This window comes from Macrotis lagotis, chromosome 1 (genome assembly GCF_037893015.1).
Source record: "Macrotis lagotis isolate mMagLag1 chromosome 1, bilby.v1.9.chrom.fasta, whole genome shotgun sequence".
Lineage (NCBI taxonomy): Eukaryota > Metazoa > Chordata > Mammalia > Peramelemorphia > Peramelidae > Macrotis > Macrotis lagotis.
The window spans coordinates 688844629-688862142 of record NC_133658.1 but is presented as its reverse complement, the minus strand read 5'-3'; the positions used below and the strand labels follow the sequence as shown (position 1 = coordinate 688862142).

Below are 17514 nucleotides of genomic sequence, written 5' to 3'. Positions count from 1 at the left end.
TCATCTATAGCTTTTTATGTTCTTCCGTCCTATTTCCCTCATCTGGTTGCTAGATCTCCAGAAGAAGCAGCAACAAGAATCTCACACACACACTCTGTTGTGTGTTCCCCCCACACCCCCACCCCAAGAGTCCAGTGGTATTCTAAACTAGGTTTTCTGTTTTTAGAGCCAGAACACAGAGAAAAATCTAACTGGGGATCTGATGAGCATTGATAAAGTACTGCAAATTCAACCTGAGAACTCTCTCTGACCTTCCACAGCTGAGTTTAGTCTTCCATCACTAGAAAAGATTTTCCAGTAAGTATCTTCACATTGCAAGAAGTGTGTGTGGTCCCTGGGATATCCTTGAGTTCCATGATAAGTGGTAATGTTATTCCAGAATCTAGATCCAAGTCACACCATGAAAGGGAGAGCTAAACTGTTGAGATTTGGCCTGGGATGACATTTCTGGTACCAGTTGTATTCATTGACTGACTCCCAAGCCAGGCACACTCATATGGGTGATGACCATGACACAAACTATGGAGGGACCTGTTGAAGGAATTGGTTATGTTTTAATTTATTTTTATTTTATTTATTTATTTAAGGCAATGGGGTTAAGTGACTTGCCCAAGGTCACACAGCTAGGCAATTATTAAGTGTCTGAGGTCACATTTGAACTCAGGTCCTCCTGACTCCAGTGCTTTATCCACTGTGCCACCTAGCTGTCCCAGGAATTGGTTATGATTTAGACAAGAGAAAAGAAATCATTAGAGGACATGATTTCTGCCTTCAATTATGTGAAGAGCTATCACATGGGAAAGGAATGAGGCTTGTTTTGCTCAGTCCCAAAAGACAGAACAACTAGTGGGTGAGAGTAACAGAAAAATTCAATGTCAGGAAGAGCTTCCTAGCAATTCTGCTTCAAATAGGATAGCCTGTCTCCAGGACAATGAAATCCTGTCATTGGAATTCCTCAGGTGATGATAGAGAAGCATTTGTCAGATATGTTTCAGGGATGATTTGTGTCTCTGATAGTTGGATTAGATGGCTTCTGATGTCACTATTCTGAGAGTTTCCACTTCAACAAAATGTTTGTGTTAAGAGAAGTTCTGAAGAAAGCTCCTCATATATTGATATCGACTACCAACAGATCATACCTGGATCATTTATGCTTAAACATTCTCTTGACTTTGCAATGTAGCCTGTTTAACACAAGCAAGAATTTTTAATTCTGATCTTTCTAAAACCTAAGCTAACTTAGGAGAATTAAAGATAAGAACCAAAAGCCTGTAAACTTTAGAGATCAGAGCTTCACCTTTGATGGTGGAAGATGGAGTACGAGGATAGTACCTATCACTGAGCACTCTGAATGATTTGACAAAGTCTGCCTAATGAGAGGAACTTGAGCAATAATGGGAATGCAAAGTAACTTGGACCAGAAGAGAGTCAATTTTGCCAGAATTCTAGTTTGGGATAGAGGTTTACTTTCCATAGAGAGGGAGATGTGTCTTTCCACAATGAAACACAAATACTTCCTGAAGTATGCAGAGGCAGGTAAATCATAAACCAAAAAGATAGATCTCAGCAGAAATGCTGGGTCTTGTACTTCCTTGCTAGAGTGATGGACTCTTCATAGAAAAGCTATAACCACTGACAAAATCAGGAAGGGAAATCTTGGGCTTCCTCATTCTAATATCTATGGTTCCAAGAAAGAGAAAGGATATCTGCAGTGACTAAGTAATATTTGGCAGCTAGGAGGATTAAAACCTGGCATCAGGAAAACTCATCTTCCTGAGTTCAAATCTGATCTCAGACACTTATTAGTTCTGTAACTCTGGGTAAGTTATTTAATCCTGTTTGCCTCAATTTCTTCATCTATAAAATGAACTGGAAGAGGAAATAGCAAACCATTCCAGTATCTCTGCCAAGAAAACTCAAAATGGGGTCACAAAACATCAAGACATGATTTAAAATGACAAAACAAAGGCACCAGCCCTGGAGGCAGGAGGACCTGAATTTAAATCGAGTCCCAGACACTTGATACTTACTAGCTGTATGACTTTGGGCAAGTCACTTAACCATGATTACCTCACATCCAGGTCCATCCTCAGTCCTCCTTATCTATATCTGGCCACTGGACCCAGATAACTTGTGAGGTTGGTTGCTGTAGCATAGCCCTCCCTTACTTAAATCCAATTCATTTGCTTGTCATGGCATCACCTCCCTGATGTCATGGCCTTCTTTGGGAATGAAGGACAAACATCATCATAGTATGAAAAGATTCTTTATATTCTTTTTGAAATTTATCTGAGATTATTGAATAACACTTATTCTGGGCACTTTGGGGAATTTTGGCTACTATGATTTGCCTGTTGTCAAATATTAAATGTTTTAAACTTTTGTTTCAATTGCAGTCCTACATTGTGGTTACTGTTGGTACAAGTAAAGAATTGGTGGCAGGGGCAGCCAGGTAGTGCAGTGGATAAAGCACCAGCCCTGGAGTCAGGAGTACCTGGGTTCAAATCCGGCCTCAGACACTTAATAATTACCTATCTGGGTGGCCTTGGGCAAGCCATGTAACCCCATTTGCCTTGGAAAAACCTAAAAAAAAAAGTTGGTGGCAATCATCCTGTTTGTCTAAGAGACATTTTGGTTTCTGGCTGAGGCCAAGTAAAAAATAAAATAATCTGGGCTCTTCATGCCCATAGGCATCTATGACATAAGAGACATTTCATTAAAGAGCAGGTGTTGATAAAAGAAAGTCATTAGGGTACAAAACAATACAAACTATTATCTTAAAATGTTGTTTCTGCATAAGCAATATGATTTCTTAAATTGAAACCTTCCAGCAACTCAGAAATCTATTTCTCAATTTGTTGAGCACCTAGCAAAAGCAAAATTTTCATGTAAAGGAGTTAAATAGATGGTTGATTTTTAGGATTATCAAGTCTGTCTTTTCTAAGGTAAAATGTCAGATGTCTGGAAAGTAAAAAGCAGGGAAGAGAAGAGAGATTCAGGCACCCCTGGTTCATGGAGAAATGACTTCCCTAGCTCCCACTACTGCAGAATAATGTGGGTATAGCATGAATAATTACAAAGAAATTGACAGTTTTCTAGTATATGAAGAGAAATTCCATATTATTTTATTTTATACTTGGCCTCATCCAGAAATGAAAACCACCAGGCAGCCTGGAGGAATGAAATCAACCCTTGACTTTTAAGAAGAGTTAACTACAAGGTTGTGGTAAGCATTGCTAGGTATAAGAATTGAATGCATACTGGGAGAGAAGAATCATAGTATTTGCCTTGAGTTTCCTTCCCTATATGTCACTATGGTATAAGTAAGGTTGGGCAGAGGAGATAATCAAAGTTATTGAGCTTAATTAGGATTTGTGGCTTATTTTCCTAATATGCCTACAAGGCATTAAGCAAGCCATGCCAAGAACTCAAAAGGACTCTTACTTGATCTAAAATGGTTCATTTGAACCAAGCCAATGAAGAGTTTACCTCCAAGTGCCTTTTCCACTAGTGGTACTTAGGGAAAGCATTAGGCAACCACCATGAATCTTTTACCTGAAATGATTTTCCTATAGACAACAACAGTTGAACTTAAAGTAGAAAGTTGTGCCAAGTCTAGTGAAATGAAGTCTAATAAGCATAAATGTAAAGTTTGAGGTTTTAAAAAAACAACTTCCTAAGTCCAAATAGGACAGGCAAGGCTAGGCAGAAATTCCTCAAAGATCTCAGGGCTTTAGTAGACTGGAGAGTCAATGTGAATTAATCATATGACATGGCAGTCAAACAAATCCTAAAATGACCTTAGGCTGAATAAAGGCAAGTCTCCAAACCTGACCTAAAAAAAAAAAAAATAAGAGTACAGACTGCCAAATCAATTCAATTCAAGAAACATCTATAAGCACCTACAATGTGCCACAAATTAAAAAAAAATAGTCTCTGCCCTCAAGGAGCTTACAATCTAATGGGGGAAGACAACATAGGAAAGGAAACTAGAAAAGGGGTCAGGGAAGGAACCAACCTGAGAATCTTGTTGGAGGATTTTGTTGAAACCAAGCAAAGCTGCATAAGGAAAGTGGAGAATTAGCTGGGGAATCCAGATCCAACACTCTCAAAAGCTTTGGTAGGAATATAGTGGTCCACCTCTGGTCCTCCAAATCAGAGGAAAGACTGAAGAAGGTGAGTGTCCAAGACTAAGTTAGCAGCCTGGTGTATTATGTTCAGTTACAGGCACTACATTGATAAGCTAGAAAAGATTCAAAAGAGTACAAACAAGATGGTCAGGGCTCTGAGATCATGTCACATGAGATTCAGTTGAAGGAACTGAGGATAATTGCCTAGAGAAGAGACTTAGGAGACATGGTATCTATGTAGAAGTATTTAAAAACCTGTCAGGTATAAGTGTGATTAGACATGTCTTGCTTGGCCCCAGAGGGCAGAATAAGGAGAAATGGGTGGAAATTGTAAGGCAAATTGGGACTTGTTCTAAAAGCAAACTTCCTAACAATTAACAACTATCTGCAAGAGGTTTGAGATTTCTTTGGGTAAGAATAGGTTTCCCTTTAATAAAGTTCTTCAAACTAAGGCCAGATGACAACTTGTGAGTACTTTGTATACATCCATATTAGGTATGGATTGGAGTAGATGACCTCAGAGAAATCTCCTGAGATTCTGTGGCTCTTTGAAGCTCTCTCCACACCACCCTTTCAGCAACCCCTATCCCCATAGAGAATAAAATAGAGCTGAATCATTAAAACTCACACCTTAAAAACTTTAAGGATTCATGATATTATCCTTGTTTGTGCTTTCTTTGCTGATAAAATTTGAAATTTCCCTGACCTTTGGTAGATGGTTCCATGAGATGCTGTGGCCAAAGAATGATTCTAACTTCCTCCCAATTTAGCTATGCCACTTCTCAAAAACTCACCATTTATCTCCAGGCCTATAATCAAAACTATTTGACCTAGAACCTTCTAGAACTCATACTTCTGAGCCTAGATTTCCAGAATTCAGGGGTCACCACACACACACACACACACACACACACCCCTAAACCTTGTGGAGGGGAATCACTAATAAGGAAGTTAAAAAAATCATAAAGGAACAACCTCTTTAGGACCTTAAATGCACTGACATTTAAAAAATTGCATATATTTCTAGCATCTCTAATTCTGTGATACTCAAGTATATCCCTTTTACAAGTAAAATACAACACAGATTTATTCTTATCATTTATAATGGGCTATGCTAATAATTTCTAAGTGCTATTACTGTTGAGGGAAATAAATCTCTTTACAAAAGAAAATAAATGCTTCAAAATTATTCTAATTCATCAATGTCAGTGGTGCCCAAGAAACTAAATGAAGATACCACAAACATTTGTTATCAATGAAGCAAAATGACTATTTACTCCACAATCCACATATAAGTAATTTCTATTACATATTCACACTCTTCAACATGCCAGATTCCAGATTCTTATATGCCAAAGAATTACCCTTGTCCCCTCAGTTTTTAGTGCTCTACCAATTCAACTAGGCCTTGAAATCAGGAGAGTCCATTTCTAGTCCAGACTGTGCCATTAATTACTTGGGAGAACTTGGACAAATCATTTAACTACTCAGTCTCAATAAAATGAAGCAGTTACATTTAATAAGATTCCTGATAAAATGCACTCCTTCTCTACCTAAAATCCCTAACGTCTTTGAAATCATAGCAAATGTGATCTTGGAACTGTTACATATTTGTCTTTGTATTCCTCCCCCTTACTTACCAGGTGCTCTTTATGATATTGGTTGTTGTTGTTGTTGAGTACTTTCAGTCATCCTAGGTCTTCATGATCCCATTTGGAGTTTTCTTGGCAAAGATTCTGGAGTGGTTTGCCATTTCCTTCTCTAGCTCACTTTACAAATGAGGAAACTGAGGCAAACTAAGGACTTATCCAAGGCCACACAACTAGTAATTGTCAAAGGCCAAATTTGAACTTATGAAACTGAATCTTCCTTTTTCTAGCTCTAGCCCGCACATCACCTTGCTGCCAGCTCTGCATAGAGCAGGTGCTTAATAAATGTTTATTGAATTAAATTCCATCTGTAAAATTCTGTGATTCTTTTACTTGCCATATTTCACACAACTGGCTTATTAGGCAGAGCTGGGATTAGAAATGTGTCTTCTGACTTTATTCTAGTCCTTCCATATGTCATGTCTCTATTCATAATACCTTTAAAAAATATTAACCCTAATGGCCTCAACCTGCTCACTCACCAAAATCCTAACAATTTTTCATGTTTCTTAGAACATAATACAGTTGGTTCATCATAAAAAAAAATTTAGTGTCATTTGATAATGGCTCAGATGTATAAGACTGAAGAAACACTTTAGCTCAGTATGGAACAGTCACTCAAGGATTAGAAAATACAGGTCCAATAGGGAAGTCCCTAGTTTGATAACTTTCACAGCTCTCAGAACATGACCAATTTTCTCTTGGTAAATTACGAAAATTGCTTTGAAGCTCTAAAAGGTCTGTATTATTCATCGAAGTAGTCTCACTCTTCTTTCTATATCCATTAAAAAATTCTCAGGAATTAGGTATATGAAAGCCCATTACAGTAATAAAAGGGTTAGAAAAAGTAACTTCAGAACATCCAGAACTTTAATGTTCATTATCAGCTTTAAAACTGTGAAGAGGGAATCAGTTGTGGTAATGGTGGGAAACTTGAGGCATATATGTGGTGTGAATGTGTATACACAGACACAAACACACAAATATATGTATATGTTTATATGTCATTTAGAATTTTTTCCCCTCCTGAGTGTAGTTCAAGTGACCACATAGGGAAGCTCAGGTTTTTTTATATACATATTCCAAGATTTGCCTGATTCCATTGTCCAGTCTATGCCCATTAGAATTGAATTAAGGGGGACAGCTAGGTAGCACAGTGGATAGAGCACCAGCCCTGGAGTCAGGAGTACCCTGAGTTCAAATCTGACATCAGACACTTAATAATTAACTAGCTGGGTGGCCTTGGGCAAGCCACTTTAATCCCATTGCTTTGCAAAAAAAAAACTAAAAAAAATAATAATTGAATTAAGATGGGAATGGGGGAAGGAGAAAAAAGGAAAGTACATTTACATGGTAACTATATCTAATTCTATTTTATTATGGTTATTATTTATTGTTTTATTAATAATTTTAGTCTATTTATTATTCTAATTCAAAAGGAATGGTAAGTTATACATAATAGACTTGCAGTTTCATGTGCAATCATCTTTTTTATTATACCATTATGGAAATGCTTGTTTTATTTCATAAACTAAAAATAAAATAAATTTAAATTTAAAAAATAAAACTGAATGAAGTAAAATCCTAAAGCAAAAGACTAGAACTTGGCAAAGGGAATAGATCTGTGATTCCATTAGTACAATAAACTCTTGGATGAAGAAACTCCCTCTATTAATGCAGGTTGACACTTTGTGACTCAGAGTCAATTGCCCAAAGTGTGAGAGGGAAGAGGTATTAGACTATCAAACTGAAAGTCTGTAGAACTGTTGCAAAACCTAGACAGTTTATCAGTGCCATGCCAGGAAACTGGATTGTTTCCATTTAAATTGTCTTAGAAAAATTCTGAAGATCACCTGGCAGGAGAAGATACCAGACACTTGAGGTTCTTTCTTGAACTAAATTGCTAATCTTTCAAACTCTCCTGCAGAGAGTGCATCTCCAATGGACTGGCCATTTTATTTGAAAATCAAATGTACACTTGCCAAAAAGACTATTTTATGGAGGACAAGGAGTTCACATGGTGGTCAGAAAAAGCAGACTCTCTTAAGAACTTTGGAATTGATTGTGCAACGTGAAAGACACCCTAGCCTGGCATGCCCTCATCAGAGAAGGTGCTGTGCTCTATAAGCAAAGCAGAAATGAAGTAGCTCAAAGGAAATCTGAGATGCACCAGTTTAGAGGAAGCACCCCAAAAGTTCATATGGACTATTTGTGTTGGACCTGTGGCAGAGCATTCCAAGCTTGTGTTGGGCCAATCAGCCACAGTAGGATAACTTGACTCTAAGAGATTTCATTTTCATCTTCTTTGAGAACAAACGACAATAACCAACCTCTCCTTAGCTCCAACATTCTCTAGATACTGCTTTCTACTTTGGAAGGGAGAAAAATGAATGATAACTTCCACCTATATAGTGCTTTAATATTGTCACCATTTTTTGTCACAACAAATCTATGAGGTATGGCGTACAAGAATTACTATCTCCATTTTTACAAATAAGGAAACTGAAGCTCAATGAAGTGATTTATTCATGAGTTCACAGTTGGCAAACATTGGAATTAAGGTGTTTGACTCTATTTCTGTCTTGTTCATTCCTTCCATTCCACAGAATATCACCTTCTTCCCTCTCCCTCCAATTCCCTACATATTCATTCCACAAATGCATATAAACTCATGCAAGAGACCTCTATGTAATCCCTTTGCTAAAGCCCTCATCTTTTTTTTTTATTTTCTAAGGCAATGGGGTTAAGTGAATTGCCCAAGTCACAACTAGGCAATTATTAAGTGTATGAGACTGGGTTTGAACTCAGATCCTTCTAACCCCAGGGCCTGTGTTTTATCCACTGTGCCACCCAGCTGCCAGAAGCCCTCATCTTGAATCCCCAGTTCAGGAAGTCTAAACTCATACAACTGCTTCCTTGAGACATTATCTCTTTCTTTGCTCATTCTTATCCTACCCCCACTCCATTTCTTCTAATGAATTTGAGTTTCTAGTTTTTTCATAAACTGTTTTCAATGCATGAGATATGTTGCTTTTGTCTTCTGTTAGTAGCCAAATGCTTGAATTTGAACAAACAATGTAAGCAGGTCCATGTCTGAGTGAAATCTGAAATTCTCCCCTTAGATCAGTCCATGATGTCAGAGCTCTGGACTGCCTTCAGGACTTCCTGAAACAAAGGGGATTTCATGTACCATGTTGTAGACTCTTATGTCAGATCATTTTTACTCTAGTTTTCTTTCTTTTCATCAGTTTAAGCCTGCCCCCTCCTGTTATACTGTTTTAATTCTATTCCTCTTAAAAGGGAGGATTTTTTTATTTTAAAAATTAAAAGCAGATGAAACATCCAATTGCACTGGGAAAAGAAAATTCAGTAATGTAAAAATTCTCTAAACTGTCTCTAATTCATGTAGGTGAACATTCTTTAGAAGAGAAGAAGCAATGATGTTCTTTTTGCTTCTCTCTCTCTCTCCTCCTCCTCCTCCTCCTCCTCCTCCTCCAAGATAGATTTCCATAGGAATTTTGCCACATGCAACATATAATCACTTTAATAGAATCATATATTGTTTGTATTTGTCAGCCCTTATCCATTATTTTATGAATTGGGAAACTGAGACCAAGGTTACATAATTAGTTAGTGGATTTGAATCTAGAGTTCTAGACTGAATCCAGAGTTTCTCATTCAAAGAATAGTATCCTATCAATTTAATAGGGTAGATATATGTATTGTTATCTCTGCATTAGGATCCAGAGCATATATTAGCCTATCTTTAAACTTTATGAGAGCTAGGGCCAAATCTTTTATTGTTCCTTCCCCTCTCTAAAATGTAAACTTAAAACAATAAATGCTGATTTGGTGAATGAAGATTTGAGGTTAAAAAAATCTTTAGAGCTATCTCAATCTCAGTCTTTTTTCCTCTTATCCTCTCAAAGATCATTTGAAGAGAAATATAGCTTTTTGCTTTCAATTTGCCATTGGGGTTTCTTTTAGTCAAAGATATAGCCATCAGTGTAATCTCCAGAATTCTGAGTGATGTCGAGATTAAAAAAAATCTCATTTAGACTAGAAAGTCATATTATTAAAGAGTTGCACATGTAAAATACAATATGTGGCACTGTGTGGTACTCAATAGAACTGAGCATTGTTCTCACATATGAAGGATAGCTGGGTTTTATATACTGATGAATAGTATAACTCCCGAAAGCAAGGAAAAATTAATACATTGGAATTCAAACCACTTTTCTCATTTCCCTGAGGAAAGACTGAACCAAGTTTTGTATTTGGCAGAAGGTGATGTGATAAGTAAAGAACTGGAGAGCCTCCCCTCTGAGACTGTTCCTTCCTGTTGTTTCATTTCCCGTGGCAGATTCTAGAGACCCCCACAACTCTCCCTGAAGGAATATCAGACCCATGGGGCTTCCTGAAAGAGGACCTGGTAAGGACTGGCTCCACCACACAAGAGGAAGTAGTTCACTTTCCTGTTAAAAGAAACATCAAACCCCCAACCGCTCTTACAACAGAATCATAGACTAAGGACAAGGAAATACCATGGAGGTCATTTTATACAACTCCCTCCTAAAGAAACTGAAATCCAGAAAAGTTAAAAATCCAGAAATGTGTGACCTGAGGTCACACAGGTAAATCCCTTGAAATGGTAAAGCTGGGATTTGAACCAAGGTCCCTTAAAACCAATTCTGTTGCTCTTTCCACTGGGTCATGCTGTCCAACTAATAATTATCAGAAGTAAAATTAAAATGAAAGCCTCTTTCCTTTTCCAGTTGATTCTCTACATTGTTGCTAAAATAATCTTCCTAAAACATGTCATTCCTTCATTAAAAAAAAAATCAGGAGTTATCTTTTTCATCTAAAATAAATTACAAATTCCTTTTGACAATTAAAGCCCTTCACAATCTAGCATCAGACTTATTTGCACATTATTCTCCATTATGACCACTATATTCCACCCATATTGCCCTCTTTCTTGTTCCCATTGAACATGATTTTCTCTCTATCTCTGCCTTTCAGTCTCCATGGCTTTCTAAGAATCTCAAGTCACGTATCACCAACTATGGGAGGACTTTCCCAGTCATCTTTTCCTCCTCAAGTAGGCATGTGTATACTTATCTATTTACAAGCAGTCTATCCCCTCCTTGTCCCCAGTAGAATATAAACTCCTTCTGGTTTCCATTTTGGTTTTATTTTTTAACTTGTCTTTTCCTTTGTCTTGGTATCCCTACTGTACCACATGATGTCTGGCACATAGTAGACACATAATGAAGGTTTGTTTGATTGAATCGACTCAAAAATCTATCTGTCCACTATATGAAATGATATCTCAACACAATGTCTTAAGCCAATAGGGAATTAGTCACAGGGTTCATGTGCAAAGAATTTTCAAATGGTTAAGGTTTTCCCTTTCCTCTTTTCTCAATTCAAGAGTGGGGACATAGGATACAGCCAACAAGCCTGCATTTTGCCAAAGAATCAACCAGTAATGAAAGATATATGCTCCAAACTGAGTTCTAAAGTCAGGGAATGAATCAGTCTACTGAATATAAAGAGTGAGAAGGTTTGGGGCACTCAGGGAAAGTCGAATTTTGAAGAATTGATGCTACAAAATGAGGTTCATAAGAAACTAGAAAAAACACAAGATAGCTGGTCCAGTATTAGTCAGTTAATAAGTATTTATTAAGCACCTATTATGTATTGTGATTGGGCACTGTGATTAGGGTTGGGGATTCAAAGAAAAGCAAAAGACAATCCCTGCTGGCCAAAAGCTCACAATCTAATGGGGAAGACAAAAAGCAAGCAAAGATGTAGGAGGGAAAAATAGCAACAACAATAAGCTAAATTTAGGGTAAATCAGAAATAATTAAAAGAAGGAAGACACACAAATTAAAAGGGATTAGGAAAGGCTTCTTATGGAGGGTAGGATTCAAATTGTGACTTAAAGGGAGTCAGGAAGGCAGAGATGAGGTAAGAGAGTATCCCAGGAATGTGGACCACCAGAGAAAATGTCCAGAGTTCAGGAATGGAATATTTTGTTTGGGAAACTGCCAGGAGGCCATTGTCACTGGAAGGAAGGTGTGGGAGTTAGAAGGTGAGAGGGATGTTAGAGGAAAAATGAAGGTGGGCAGGTTACATTATGAAAGGCTTTGATCCTGGAGGTGAGGAGACTGACTGAAGTTTATTAAGTATGGAGGTGATTTGATTGAACTGGAACTTTAGAAAAATCACTTTGGCAGATGAATGGAGGGTAGACTAGAGTGGAGACTTATGGCAGGCAGATCAACCAGCAGGCTATTATAACAGTATAGGCATAATATCTTATACAATTATTGAGAATCACATTTCTGCCATGTGAGTACTTGAAGTGTCAAGCCAATCAAACTGATCTTTAGTTAGAAAGAAATTCCTTACTATTGAGGGAACAATAACTTCAATCAAGTTAACATTTTAGGACCAACATTAAAAAAAGAGAATTGTAAAGGACTTTGGTCTTGATGAATGGGAAAGAGACAATCATGTTTGATCATATTTCCTTTATAACTCTGAAGAGACCAGTCAATAAGTATACTCACTTGTACAATACAAAGGTTTGAATTTACTGCAACAAGTTCTACAAAATAATGTTCCTGGTGTTGTCTTCCCTCACATATTTGATCTTTAAATTTTATGGAAAATGGAGTCTGTATTCTGTTTCATAGATGGAAAAAGGACTATACCCAGGAAGTATTGAAATCATTAAATCATTGAATTTCCATCATATTCACAAACTCTCATTCCCTAAGTCCTAACATTTTAAGAACATTGTGTGTGGAAACAGATTGTCCCACACAGACATCTGTCCTTTATAACAACAAGGAGAAACTAATGCATCAAAGAGTGATGAGAGCACCACTGCCATTGCTAAACTTTCTTTTCTTTGCACTTTGCCTCCCTAGCTTTATAACTATTTGTTCACCTTATTCCTTACTTTCTGAATTGCCCTAACCTCTGATAACCTTTTCACTTAAAGCTTTTTCCCTTCCCCATTTGTTGATTTTTAATGGCACTGGTCAGTTGAGCGATAGCCTGAGGACAGCAGATTCTGATAGATTCAAAATCTATCAGCTTCAACCCAGCCCAGATGCCCTCCTATTATAATTAGTCTGGGTCAAGTTCTATACTACCTCCCATGAAGCCTTCCCTGATAATAGCAATAATAGGTAACATATGGAGCTTTAAGGTTTACAAAGTGCCTCTAACCATTAATCTAGACTCCCTGATAAAATTCTTTTAAAAATCTCTCTCTCTCTCTCTCGCTCTCTCTCTCTCTCTCTCGCTCTCTCTCTCTCTCTCTCTCTCTCTCTCTCTCTCTCTCTCTCTCCCCCCTCTGTCTCATCTGTCTCCCCACCCCTCTCTCTTTTATAAAGGGTGGTATAATCATTTGCAAAAGATACTTATCATACTAAAACATATTGTAATGATCAGTCTCAGAAACATAGACTCTCAGAATAGGAAGGTCATAGAGTCACAAATTCAAAGAATTTCAGAGTTGAAAGAGGCCTCAGAGGCTGTCTAATCCAACCCATAACTGAAAAGAAATGTCCTTTGCAAAAGCTGTCATTTCTATCACATTCCTTGTCAGTTATCCAACTTCTCCTTGACGTCTTCCAGAGATAGGAAAGGCATAAGGAATGAACAACTTGAATTTTGTACAAATTTAATTGTTAGGAATTTTTCTTTACATCAAGCTGAATTCTACTTCTTTATAACTTGCAACCACATCTATTTACAAGCTTACTTTGGCTATTTTGTAGTTATGTTCCAGACCACTGCAGTAAAGTGAATATCACAATGAAATGAGTCACATGAAATTTTTAGTTTCCCAGTGCAAATAAAAGTAATATTTATACTATAGTTCGTCTTATTAAGTGTGCAATTATATTTTGTTGAAAAACACAACATACATCCCCTAATTAAAAAATTCTCTATTGCTAAAAATGAGCCTTCAGTGAGTGGAGGTCTTCCCTCAGTGTTGATGACTGCTGACTAATCAGACTAAGGGTTGAGTTGGCTATGACAATTTCTTAAAATAAGACAACAATGGTATTTGGCACATCAATTGACTCTTCCTTTTTTGAAAGATTTCTTTACAATACTATTTGATAGCATTTTATCCAAAGTGGAATGTCTTTCAAAATTGGAGTCAGTCCTCTCAAATCCTGTCAGAGCTTGTGTCAAGAACCCAAGGTCCTCTCCATTAACATGAGGAGACATCTGAGGAGGTTTTCCAATTTGATTTCTGTAATATTCTTCAGTATTGTTGTGTCTCAGGAAATAGGGAGAGCTGAGGAGAAGAGAAATGAGAGAACAACTGGTCAGTAGAGCAGTCCAATAATAACATTTATCAATTAAGTTCACCATGGTTCCCCAAAATAATTACAATATTAACTAAAGATCAATGATTGCAGATCACTATAAAAGATATAATAATAATAATACAATGTTTGAAATATTATGAACATTATCAAAATCTGACACAGATACAATGTGAGCACATTGTTGGAAAAATGATGCTTATAGATTTGCAGGGTTGTCACAAACTTCAATTTGTTAAAAAAAAAGTGCAAAGTGCAATAAAGCAAAATATATCAAAATAAAATATACCTATACCTTTTTTGCAAAGGTCTTTCTAGTACCCCTAATGAAAGTGAGTGGACTCTCAGATATCTTTAAATGAAAGAAAGGAAATGATTCAATGTTGTTCTTCAAGGGATTGTGTTCTACTCCACCTCCTTATCCCAACCCACCCTTACCTTCCTTGGAATTGTGAAATAATTTTTTGCTACAACTAGAGCTAAAAATTAGTATTGAGTCTCAATCTGTTACTTTCAGTTCTACACAGAATAGTGATCTAAGAACTAAACATATCCAGATAATCTAGTGAAGCAATCATTTATTCAACAAACATTGCCCAAATATATATATATATATATATATATGTACATATATATATATATATATATATATATATATACATATATACGTTTGTTACTCTTAAGACAGGAAAGTTGGAAAGATATATGTGACAAAACTTTTGCCCTATAGTCTAATTGGGAAAGGATATATACACACATGAAAAATGAAAAAACAATGACTTATTTGAATAGATGCTTAAAGTATCAAGTCTAAGAATTTAGAGCAAAGTAACATCACCAAAAGGTTCAATGACAACTTAGTAGTTTTGCTGAAGGAGGGAATTATTTTTTTTAGGTTTTTTTTTTTGCAAGGCAAATGGGGTTAAGTGGCTTGCCCAAGGCCACACAGCTAGGTAATTATTAAGTGTCTGAGACTGGATTTGAACCCAGGTACTCCTGACTCCAAGGCCGGTGCTTTATCCACTATGTCACCTAGCTGCCCCTAGGAGGGAATTATTGATGACATTTTTTTGGATTAGATGAACTCTGAGATCCTTTCCAACCCTAGGTATCAGTGTTCCTGTGGGTTATAGTGTTAGTAAAGTCATTGGAAGGAGCACTGGTCTGAAGTTAAAGTTCAGATCTCACCTCTAAAGCTTGTTAGTTGTGTAACTTTAGTCCACTAAATTGACCTTTAGGGGTCTCAGTTTTTTTCTGTTCTGTAAAATGAAAGAGATGGACTACTCTACATTTAGGATCTTGATTACCAATAATCATTATTTAGCAAGGTGAGGTAGTAGATAAAGAGCTGGACTTCAATCCTACCTCAAACACTAGCTATGTGAATCCTGGACAAGTCCTTAAATTCTGCCTCAGTTTGTAATATAAGGATAATAATAGCACCTGTTTCCTAAGGTTTTTGTGAGGATTAAATGAGATAATATTGATGGAGCAATCAGAGCAGTATCTGGAACATAGTCCTTTCCTTGTCCACTCAATACAAAGGCCATCCCATTGTGCCATTTGGAATTCCTTATCTATAATTCAGAAGCTACTATAAAACCTCAAAAATTTTGAGCACCATGAATTCAGCTCACTACTATGATGATCCCCTTGTGAGATAAGTGCTTACCAATATTTTAGACCCTTTTTACAGATGAGGAAACAGAAGCTCACAGAAGAAGCTCTTGTTTTAATCTCAACCAAATTGGAAAGCCTCCTCAGATGTCTCCTCATATTAATGGAGAGGACCTTGGGTTCTTGACATAAGCTCTGACAGGTCTTGCCAAGCTGGAAAGGCTATCACCATGGCCCCAGCTGATGAGTTGTTCGACATCTGAAGACCAACATAGGTAAATGCAAAGAGACTCAGTACTTCAGCCTAGGCAGCAGTAATGACTTTGTTTTTTCTAAGCCACAGCAGCTCATAAAGTCTATTTACTTTACACACAGAGCATTGATGGAAGGATTATCGTTAATGATGAAATCATAAATCCTTAAATTAATAATAATATTAATAATTGACATGGAGGGAGTTAAAGTCTTCAAAATGTTTTATATAAATGATCTCATTTGATCCTCCCAACAACCATATTAGGCAGCTTTAATGTTTACAAAGTGCCTCAAGATGATCATCCAAGTCCCAGCAAACAAGAGAACGCAGCAAGGTTCATTTTCATATGACAGTAACATCTGACACCATGACAGATGATTACTTATTTTGTGATAAGTAAAGTCATATGTGTGATAGTGAAGGCTCACAGTGTCCAATGTATATTAATGGACAAGAAGTTGTATTTTTCAAACCTTCGCCATAGGGCATAAACACTTTCTTCCTTTCTCATACTTCTCATACTATGTTTTTTGTTCATAAAATTTTTAAAACCTAATTTCAACTACTTGGGCTGCAGCCTAATCTGAATTGTAAAAATATTTTTAAAAGAAATACAGTTTTAGTACTTTCACATTTATTCAGTACCTTGAACTGCTAATAAAATATTTCCAGGCTCTTGATCTTTACTTGTCTGCAGCAAAGATGCAATTGAGAAAGTCATGTGGAAAAGGAGACCTTTTGTCCCATATGGATGCATCTACAGATGTGGTAAACTAGGCTTTACATAGAAGACTTCATAGTTCCATGCAGATATTGACCTAAACACTAGTGATTGGAAAGGAAGTAAAAGGTACTCTCCTGACCACAATAGCTTACAATCTAGTTGGAGGGACAAAGGAAACAACAGTATAATATGCTGGTTTTATCTAATGCCAAAAACAATTGTAGAATAAGATAGTGTATCTCTGAACTTGCCTGAGACATGTGCCAATTTTTTTCAATAAATGTTTAACTACTTGCTATGAAGGGTTAGCCTAGAAAAGCTCCTTTGGGGATTGTTGTGGTTTAGCAAATTTTAAAGCTCTTAAAGCATATAAATTGATCACCTATATTTAAAGTGTTCCCAAATAGTCTGATTATACATACTCAGCTCAGCTTTGCTCATCCATAGGTACAAGAATATTTCACCAACCACGTAGGAACTCTATTGAAGGAAAGGTCTTGAGATCTTTTTGTAAGTGTGGAGGATTATTACACTGCACAGGGAGCTGACCATGATGAGGTGGGACATGGAGGTAAGTGGAGTAGACGGAGAGCAAGAAACCCTAAACCACACCCAGGGAGATAATCCCAGAAAGTAAACTCTCCTCACATTTCTTATTTGAGTTTGACAGGCACAATAAAAGAAATGCAACAGTGAGAGACCAACCATCAGGGACCTGGACTGTGATTGCCCTAAGATTCTCCTTTTATCAGACAGAAATGTCATTGTTCCTAACAAC

General features: G+C 36.9%; 1 long non-coding RNA gene across 1 annotated transcript in view; it reads left to right on the top strand.

Annotated features, from left to right (window-relative positions):
- LOC141523250 (uncharacterized) overlaps positions 1–17291 on the top strand; it is a 50721-nt gene extending 33430 nt beyond the window's left edge. Inside the window, exons 2-3 of the long non-coding RNA XR_012478438.1 lie at positions 167–297; positions 17184–17291. This is a non-coding gene — a long non-coding RNA (uncharacterized LOC141523250). The remainder of the gene's footprint in view (positions 1–166; positions 298–17183) is intronic.
- Positions 17292–17514: the final 223 nt, after the last annotated feature.